This window comes from Eriocheir sinensis, chromosome 49 (genome assembly GCF_024679095.1).
Source record: "Eriocheir sinensis breed Jianghai 21 chromosome 49, ASM2467909v1, whole genome shotgun sequence".
NCBI lineage: Eukaryota > Metazoa > Arthropoda > Malacostraca > Decapoda > Varunidae > Eriocheir > Eriocheir sinensis.
In genome coordinates this window covers 1,876,980-1,887,710 of record NC_066557.1, presented here as the reverse complement: position 1 = coordinate 1,887,710, position 10,731 = coordinate 1,876,980, and the positions used below count along the sequence as shown (strand labels likewise).

The window sequence follows — 10,731 nt, the reverse complement described above, 5'->3', positions numbered from 1 at the left end:
TGGAGTGCCTCCAATTGTCCTTGAGAACTGTGCCTCCGTGCTGTCACCCTGCCTGGTCAAACTCTTTCGCCTCTGCCTGTCAACATCTACCTTCCTTCTTGCTGGAAGTATGCCTTCATACAGCCTGTAACTAAGAAGGTTGACAGCTCCAATAACTCAAACTACCGTCCTATAGCTTTACTTTATTGTCTATCTAAAGCTTTTGAATCAATCCTTAACCGGAAGATTCAAAAGAACATTTCCACTTATGACCTTCTATCTGATCGCCAGTATGGGTTCCGCAAGGGCGTTCTACTGGTGATCTCCTAGCCTTCTTAACTGACTCTTGGTCATCCTCTTAGCCGTTTCGGTGAAACTTTTGCTATTGCGCTGGACATATCAAAAGCTTTTGATAGGGTCTGGCACAAATCTTTGCTGTCTAAACTACCCTCCTACGGTTTCTTTCCTTCTCTGTACCTTTATCTCCAGTTTCCTTTCTGACTGTTCTATTTCTGCCGTGGTAGACGGTCACTGTTCTTCCCTAAATCTATTAACAGTGGTGTCCCACAGGGTTCTGTCCTATCTCCCACTCTTTTCTGTTGTTCATTGATGATGATCTTTTCAAAACGAACTGTCCTATCCATTCCTACGCCGATGACTCTACTCTGCATTACTCAACTTCTTTTAATAAAAGACCCACCCAACAGTAACTAAACGATTCCTGGCTGGAGGCTGCAGAACGCTTAGCCTCAGACCTTACTATCAATTCCGATTGTGGCAAGAAGAACCTGGTGTCCTTCAGCGCCTCAAAAACACAGTTTCTCCACCTATCCACTCGACACAATCTTCCAAACAACTATCCCCTATTCTTTGACAACACCCAGCTATCAGCTTCCTCAACACTAAACATCCTCGGTCTATCCTTAACACAAAATCTCAATTGGAAACTTCATATCTCATCTCTTACTAAATCAGCTTCCTCGAGGCTGGGCGTTCTGTACCGTCTCAGCCAGTTCTTCTCCCCTGCACAGTTGCTGTCCATATACAGGGGCCTTGTCCGCCCTCGTATGGAGTATGCATCTCATGTGGGGGGGGCTCCACCACAGCTCTTCTGGACAGAGGAGGCAAAGGCTTCGTCTCATCAGCTCTCCTCCTCATACTGATAGTCTTCTACCTCTTAAATTCCGCCGCAGTGTTGCCTCTCTTTCTATCTTCTATCGATATTTCCACGCTGACTGCTCTTCTGAACTTGCTAACTGCATGCCTCCCCTCCCATGGCCCTGCTGCACTCGACTTTCTACTCATGCTCAACCCTATACTGTCCAAACCCCTTATGCAAGAGTTAACCAGCATCTTCACTCTTTCATCCCTCACGCTGGTAAACTCTGGAACAATCTTCCTTCATCTGTATTTCCTCCTGCCCACGACTTGAACTCTTTCAAGAGGAGGGTATCAGGACACCTCTCCTCCCGAAACTGACCTATCTTTCGGCCACCTCTTTGGATTCTTTTTAGGAGCAGCAAGTAGCGGGCTTTTTTTTTTTTATTAATGTTTACTTTTTTGTGCCCTTGAGCTGTCTCCTTTGCTGTAAAAAAAAAAAAAAAAAAAAAAAAACACTACTACCACCAACACTACCAACACCAAGACTATCACCACCACCAACACTACCACCATCACCACTACCACCACCAACACTACCACCATCACCACTACCACCATCAACACTACCACCATCAACACGACCACCACCAACTTTACCACCACCAACATTACCACCACCACCAACACTACCACCTTCACCACTACCACCACCAACACTACCACCACCAACACTACCACCACCAATACTACCACCATCACCACTACCACCTTCACCACTACCACCATAAACACTACCACCACCACCGCTACCATTACGCTATTTATACTACTACTACTACTACTACTACTACTACTACTACTAATGATAATGAAATACAGCACTGTTATTATTATTATTGTTATTATTATTATTATTATTATTATTATTATTATTATTATCATTATTATTATTATTGTTATTATTTTTATTATTATTACTATTTTTAATATTTCGTGTGTATAATTATTTGTCATTTCTCTCTCTTTTTCCGCATCAGCTTTCATCAGTAAAATCATGAAGCGCATTTTGAAGCATTTGCATCATCACTTATGCAGCGCTGGAAAAAATACTGTGCACGGATTTTCAACATGTCTCGTCTGTGTGTGTTTTATTCGTCTGCCTGTATGTCTGTGTCTGTGTCTGTGTGTGTGTGTGTGTGTGTGTGTGTGTGTGTGTGTGTGTGTGTGTCAATATGTCTATCTTTCTCTGTTTTTTTCTATGGTTTTGTCTATATCTGTCTGTCTGTTTGTCTATCCATCTGTCTATCTATATATCTGTATGCATGCATGTATGTATGTATGTATGTATGTGACTCTCCTCTCCTCTTTCTTCCCCTTCCTCTCTCTCCCTCCTTTCTCTCTTCCCTTTCTCCCTCCCCATTCTCTTCGCCCCTCGTTCCGCCGTCCCTCCCCGATCCACAATAAACTGCGGGTATTAACTCTAATAATGGGAGGATGAAGAGATCAGACCAGAGATGGGTATCCGCGCGACACTCTTGCTACACCGAACGTCGGGCTGGAAGTTAGCACGTGCGGGGGCTGGCTGGCGGTGGATGGGACGGGCGGTGGATGGGAGGTTCGAGTTCTTAGCTTGGAGAAAGAGAGAACACACAAATAGTCTCACGGTGATCGCTTCGAGGGTTCAGAGAGGAGGAGGAAAAGGAGAAATTTGCGTATCTGTAATGATTTGTATTGTTAAGAGTCAGTGCATGGAGAGGAGGCGAGCACTAAGTTTTGAGAGAGAGAAAACGTCCAATAGTCTCAAGGTGATCGCTTCGAGGGTTCAGAGAGGAGGAGGAAATGGAAAAATTTGCGTGTATGTAGTGATTTGCATTGTCAAGGGAGGAGGGTCTCAGGACACCACTCCTCCCGAAATTGACCTATCTTTCGGCCACTCCTCTTGACTCTTCGTAGGAGCAGTGAGTAGCGGGCTTTTTTTTTTATTATTGTTTTTTTTTTCCCTTAAACTGCTTTCTCTACTGTGAAAAAAAAAAAAACATGGAGAGGAGGCGAGCAATAAGTTTTGAGAGAGAGAAAACATCCAATAGTCATAAGGTGATCGTTTCCAGGGATGCGAGACAAGAAGGAACAGGGGAAGGTTCCATGTATATAATTATAGTGATAAGCATTGCCAGGGTTGTATGGGGCGCTTAGCGTGTACTCATAACGTGTTCCAGAGCATGCGACACCTCTGCGAAAGCCACATACAGGTAAGACAGTAAAATAAATAGATTCCCATTCTAACTGATAAACTGTGACCTGTAATATAAGTAAGAGGAGTAAGAGGAAGGGGAGGAGGAGGAGGAGGAGGAGGAGGAGGAGGAGGAGGAGGAGGAGGAGGAGGAAGAGCAGTAGGAAACGTAGAAGCAAAAGAAGAAGGAAAAGGAGAATGATGATGATTATGATGATGACGATAATGATGATGATGAGGAGGAGGAGGGAAAGGTTGCGTTTATGTAGTATGAGTAGCGTTATCAAGCTTGGCCCATATTCTCAGACGCTTTCGGCTGTCACAATAGTTCCCAAGGCCACAAAGGAGATTAGTCGGGTTCTCATGAGTGTTTCTTCACGTTCATGGTGCGGAAGACCTGTCAGACTATCATTAGGCTCATAAAACTACCCTTGGAAATGAATAACCACTCAACCTTGCCGAAAGCCTTACCAACTGTGGAAGTTTAAGGTCGGAAATACTTGAAAATATGGGTCATTCTAGGCATTCGAGACATAAGACCATCTTCAAGTTAAAGAAAATAAGATAATATAAAAATACGTAGACTATCGTGTAATAAAAATATTAAGGGGGTACTTTTTCTTCTTTTGCGTGAAGAAGAAGAAAAAGAAGAAGGAAAAGAAAAAGAAGAAGCGGAAGAAGAAGAAAAAAGAAGAAGACAAAGAAGAAAAAACACCACATAGAAGAGGAAGAAGAAACAAGAAGAAGGAGAAGAAGAAGAAGAAAAAGAAGAAGAAGAACAAGAAGAACAAGAACAAGAACATGAACAACAACAACAACAACAACAACAACAATTAAAATTTATATAAGTATACCCCCAAAGATGCTGCTCCCACAAAGATGACACAAGCACACCACGCCTCCACACCACGCCTCCACACCACGCCCCCACACCACGCCTCCACACCACGCCCCCACACGCCCCACACCACGCCCACACCACGCCCCACACCACGCCTCCACACCACGCCCACACCACGCCCCCACACCACGCCTCCACACCACGCCTCCACACCACGCCCACACCACGCCCACACCACGCCCCCACACCACGCCTCCACACCACGCCTCCACACCACGCCCCCACACCACGCCTCCACACCACGCCTCCACACCACGCCTCCACACCACGCCCCCACACCACGCCTCCACACCACGCCTCCACACCACGCCTCCACACCTCGCCTCCACACCACGCCCCCACACCACGCCGCCACACCACGCCGGCACACCACGCCCCCACACCACGCCTCCACACCACGCCCCCACACCACGCCTCCACACCACGCCCCCACACCACGCCCCCACACCACGCCCCCACACCACGCCTCCACACCACGCCCCCACACCACGCCTCCACACCACGCCCCCACACCACGCCTCCACACCACGCCTCCACACCACGCCCCCACACCACGCCTCCACACCACGCCCCCACACCACGCCTCCACACCACGCCCCCACACCACGCCCCCACACCACGCCTCCACACCACGCCCCCACACCACGCCTCCACACCACGCCTCCACACCACGCCCCCACACCACGCCCCCACACCACGCCTCCACACCACGCCCCCACACCACGCCCCCACACCACGCCACCACACCACCCCACCACACCACGCCCCACACCACGCCCACACCACGCCCCACACCACGCCCCACACCACGCCTCCACACCACGCCTCCACACCACGCCCCCACACCATGCCTCCACACCACGCCCCCACACCACGCCCCCACACCACGCCCCCACACCACGCCCACACCACACCCACCCCACGCCCCCACACCACGCCTCCACACCACGCCCCCACACCACGCCGCCACACCACGCCTCCACACCACGCCTCCACACCACGCCCCCACACCACGCCTCCACACCACGCCCCCACACCACGCCCCCACACCACGCCCACACCACGCCTCCACAACACGCCTCCACACCACGCCTCCACACCACGCCTCCACACCACGCCCCCACACCACGCCTCCACACCACGCCCCCACACCACGCCTCCACACCACGCCTCCACACCACGCCTCCACACCACGCCACCACACCACGCCGCCCCACCACGCCCACACCACGCCTCCACACCACGCCGCCACACCACGCCTCCACACCACGCCTCCACACCACGCCCACACCACGCCTCCACACCACGCCCCACACCTCGCCTCCACACCACGCCTCCACACCAGGCCTCCACACCACGCCCCCTCACCACGCCTCCACACCACGCCTCCACACCACCCCTCCACACCGCGCCCCCACACCACGCCCCCACACCACGCCTCCACACCACGCCTCCACACCACGCCTCCACACCACGCCCCCACACCACGCCTCCACCACAAACTGCACTAAAGCTCAGAACTGCCCCCCACCACCACCAGCTGCCCATTCCCCTTTCTTCACCTTCCTATCACCCTCTATTCTTCTCTTTCCTTTCTTCTCTTTCTTCCTCTCACTTTCTATCTATTCAACTATCAGTCTATCAGTCTATCTCTCCTGTTACCTCCTTCCTTTCTTCGTCTGCTCGCTAAAGTGGTCATCAACAAAGACATAGGCAAGAATTAGTTCACCAATAGAGTGGTGGACGAATGGAACAGGCTTGGGAGCCATGTTGTGGGTGCCAATACCATAGACACATTCAAGAAGAGGTTTGATAAAGCCATGGATGGCGAGGTAAGGTGGGGTTGAATGTACAGGAGCTGCCTTGTATAGACCTACCGGTCTCTTGCAAACTTCTAACGTTCTTATGTTCTTATCTGGCTTAATATATTTTCTTTCTGCCTTTTTCTTTCAACTAAGGCTCAAACATCCCTTCCTCTTCTTTCTCTCCCCCTTTCTGAGCCACCCTTTCCCATTCTTCTCCTTCTATTATCTCACTATTATCCTCTAATATCTCAACACTAATTTCATCCCCTTCCCCCCAGCTCCCCTTTCTCTAATAACTGTCCGTTCCACCTTCTTCACTTTCCTATAATAATAATCTCCTGTTCATTTCCCCTTCTTTCCCTTCCTCTTACCTCATTATTATCCTCTAATATCTCAACACTAATTTCATCTCCTTCCCCCCGGTTCCCTTTTCTCTACTAACCGTCCGTTCCACCTTCTTCCCCTACCTATTACCTCACTATCATCTTCTTTTCCCTCAATACTAACCTCATCCCCTTCCCACCTTCTTCCCCTTCCTATTACTTCACTATCATCTTCTTTTCCCTCAATACTAACCTCATCCCCTTCCCACCCTCTTCCCCTTCCTATTACCTCTCTATTATCCTCTTTTCCCTCAATACTAACCTCATCCCCTTCCCACCTTCTTCCCCTTCCTATTACCTCACTATTATCCTCTTTTCCCTCAACACTAACCTCATCCCCTACCCCCCCCCCTCCCAGCTCCCCTTTCTCTAATAACCGTGCATTCCACCGTCATCCCATTATCTTCTCTTCCCTCTTCCCTGCCCCCTGTCGCGTCCTCCCTGTCGTCGCCGCCGCTTCAGGCCAAACAAAACAACCCCGGTGATGCCGCGCTGTTTAATTAAATGTATTATTTTTGACCCCGTTCCGCCGCCGTCACGCGCTTCGCCGCTCCGTAAATTAACTGCTAGGAACGGTGGGAAAAGAAGTCAGTCGCCCGGGCTCCCAGTCATCAAGGGGTGAGAGAGAGAGAGAGAGAGAGAGAGAGAGAGAGAGAGAGAGAGAGAGAGAGAGAGAGAGAGAGAGAGAGAGAGAGAGAGAGAGTGTGTGTGTGTGGGTGGTGCAGCCCTTTCACTCTTTAAATCAATTACCTTTCCTCTTAATCAATTACCTTTCCCTTTAGTCATTTATCTTTCCCTTTTTTTAAGCCTCGCCTCGTATGTGAGTGAGTGAGTGGTAGGGTGAGGACGTGCCGGCGAGAGCTCCTTGGAACTGCTGGGTCGGCAAGTCAAGTCAAACTGGATAACGTACCTAAAATATATTGGATTTGCACTCCATGTCTTCATAAAGCGTCTCTCGCTACCAGCATTGTTGAAAAATTGGATAAATTCAAGCAAAAATTATCTAAAGAGATATCTGTGGTTAAAGATGTGGTTGAATCTCGGATGTCCAGTGTCACGGAGGAGTTGAGTGAGGTGGCAGGCGTGATTTGTTTGGACATTGAATTGTGATAATATAAAGGAAATATCAGATAAATGGAAAATGAAACAATATATATCTGTGATACTATAAAAAAAAGGAAAGATATTGTGATTAGCACGAAGCAAAACATGGCCAAGTGACTATAATGATGCCAAGTTTATCAAAAGGACATCAGTAGGTTATCCATGAAAGCAATTAAGACTCACTCACTCACTACGACGTTGTGAATAAGTGCATCGAGGATTATTACTGAGGCTGACATCATTATTGCTGACGGCCCTGCGGAGCGCTGCGCTGACGGTGGAGCACAGCCTGAAACCTCGTCAACGGTAAACAGTTAATGGTAAATAATTGACCTTTACCTTTAAAACAGTTATCCTTTCCTCTACACCCCTTTATATCCCTTCAATTAATTACCTGTCCCTTTAGTGAACTACCTTTCCGTTTAATCAATGACCTTTCCCTTTTTATATCTCGACTCGTGTGTACTTTAAGTAATTGACCTTTACCTTTAAAGCAATTACCTTTACTCTTACACCCATTTCCATCCCTTTATGTCCCCTGCGATCCCTTAACACAACACCCTTTCCCTATACATCCCTTTATATCCCCTTAGAACCCTTAACAAAACACCCTTTCCCTGTCCATCCCTTTATATCCCCTTAGACCCCTTAACACAACACCCTTTCCCTATACATCCCTTTATATCCCCTTAGACCCCTTAACACAACACCCTTTCCCTATACATCCCTTTATATCCCCTTAGACCCCTTAACACAACACCCTTTCCCTATACATCCCTTTATATCCCCTTAGACCCCTTAACACAACATCCTTTCCCTGTCCATCCCTTTATATCCCCCTAGACCCCTTAACAGAACACCCTTTCCCTATACATCCCTTTATATCCCCTTAGACCCCTTAACACAACATCCTTTCCCTGTCCATCCCTTTATATCCCCTTAGACCCCTTAACACAACACCCTTTCCCTATACATCCCTTTATATCCCCTTAGACCCCTTATAACAACACCCTTTCTCCTTCCATCCCTTTACATCTCCTTAGATCCCTTAATGCCCTTTCCGTACACATCCCATGCCGACTCTTATAGTTATCACCCATCGCTCCTCTGAGGCCCATATTCTTGCACGTTTCGGGGCCCACACTCCCACACACGATGAGGCATTCGTTGAGGTTGTGTTAATATTTCCAGGGTAGTTCTATGAGCCTTGCCATAGTTTGACAAGGCCTCTGCACCATGAACGCGATAAAGCCCTCATGAAAACCCGACTAATCTCCTTTGTGGCCTTGGGAAATAGTCGTTGTGAGAAGTTGAAAACCGAGAGCGTCTGAGAATACGGGCGTAAGAGATTTCGTGTTGCAAGGGGGACTGCGGGACCTGTTTTTTAGGCGATGAAGACTATAAGAACAAAGGCCTGGAGTGTTGAGTTTCTTCGTGAATGGGTGACCTGTTTTTTAGGCGATGAAGACCGGCACTAAAACAGCGTGACCCGTGATCATAGCGGCGGGGGGCGGGAGGGAGGAATAGGCGGGGAGATTTACCCGAGCCACTGTGTTTTAGAGGCGGCCATCGTTAACACTCAGGAGCCATTAGCGTTTTGTGGTCTCTCCAGCCAGGGTTGGTTAGGATGAGGGGCGGGGCGTGGCGGCTTTTTTTTTTTTTTTTTGTCTTTCTCTTCCTTTCGTTTTTATCTTTCAGCTTTCTTTTTGTCTTTCTTTCTGTCTGTCTTTCTCATCCTCATTTTCTTTTTCTCTATTTTTTTCATTTCTTTCTTTCTTTTTCCCTCTCGTTTTTTTTTCAGTTTCTCTTCCTTTTTTTTTATCCTTCAGCTTCCTTTTCTCTTTCCTTCTGTCTGTCTATTTCATCCTCATTTTCTTTTTCTCTACCTTTTTCATTGCTTTCTTTCTTTCCTTTTCTCTATGTTTCTTTCTTTCTTTTCCCTCATTCTATCTCTTTAACTTGACTCTTTGAATAATGGTGAATTAGTGTGTTGGATCGTAGAAACAAAACAGACGTGTTTAAAACTTGGACAGAAAGAGAGAAGAGAATATAGGAGAGAGAGGTGAAGGTTGGAAATTAACAGGGTAAGTTTATTTATTTGGTACAATGTATCTCCTCTGGTAGGCTAAGTGACTACCTGCTTAACCCTAGAACCACATTGCCGGGTGATTTTCTCCCGACTCTCCTAGGTTACCACGTAGTTCAATATGAAGAAAGCGCGGGAACCAGCTGGCCGCCTGTGTACCCGCAGTGTTGTGTGAGACATCGTGAAGGGTGGGTGTGCGCTCCGGCTCCGCGCCAGGAATTTTCCACGGCGAGGGGAAAACCGTTATTTCGGGAGAATTTCTCCCGACGATGTGTTTACCTGTAACTATTAGTGATATCTTACGTGTGTTTCTTTTCAGATATTTAGTAATTATTACAGATAAACAGAAAATATGGCTGCCCGAGGCAAAGTGCTGACTGAGGAGGAACTTGTGGAGACGATGAACAAATCTGGTTTCCTCTCAGTAAATGATAGCTCAGATAGTGAGTGTGTTGATGACCTGGAAGAATTTAGAGATATTGAAAGTGATGTGGAAGACAATTTAGAGGCACAAACTCTCTATGATGTTGAAAAAAGTCATTATCAGCTCTGGAAAAAAAAAAAATATATATATAAATCACAAAAAAAATATAGCCACTTTTCGCGTGCATCCCATACAGTTACCTGTGGCAGTAGTGGGCTGCAACTGACTGAGGCGAGGGGCCAACTACCTAGTAACTAGTGTACCAAAGGAGAAGTCACCAGCTGCAGTACTTTTTTTTTGGAAATTTTTTTCTAAACACTTTTTCAAATTTAGTCAAATTTAGGTTATTCCTTATTAAGGTCAATATCAATATTAAAATAAAGTACAATTTAAGTTTATAAGTTTATAATCTATAGTTTAAGAGTTCCTTTTTCACTGTAAAACTTGTAATAAACCTTAATTGAAAACTACTATTTTTTTTTATTTTTCAAAACCGGGTAAAATTCTCCCGGCGATGTGGTTCATGTTCCTCAAAAACAGCGATGGGGTTCTAGGGTTAAGGAAACTATCTTGTATGACTTTAAGAAAATCCTCGGCTTCCAGGTCACCCACTAGGTCTTCCCAGTCTATATTCCTATTATTAAAGTCCCCCATTACACAGACATCTTTACTCATGCTCGCGCTGCTCAAGATATGAAGAGAAAAGAAAATAAGTAAA

General features: G+C 47.1%; 1 long non-coding RNA gene across 2 annotated transcripts; it reads left to right on the top strand.

Moving 5' to 3' along the window:
• Positions 1-9,698: 9,698 nt before the first annotated feature.
• Positions 9,699-10,484, top strand: LOC126981652 (uncharacterized). Of its 2 annotated transcripts, XR_007734009.1 has the most exons (3): positions 9,699-9,777; positions 9,909-10,032; positions 10,210-10,484. It is a non-coding gene; the product is annotated as an uncharacterized LOC126981652 (long non-coding RNA). The 2 variants fall into 2 exon arrangements; XR_007734008.1 differs by lacking the exon at positions 9,699-9,777 and having other exon boundaries at positions 9,860-10,032.
• The last annotated feature ends 247 nt before the right edge of the window (positions 10,485-10,731 follow it).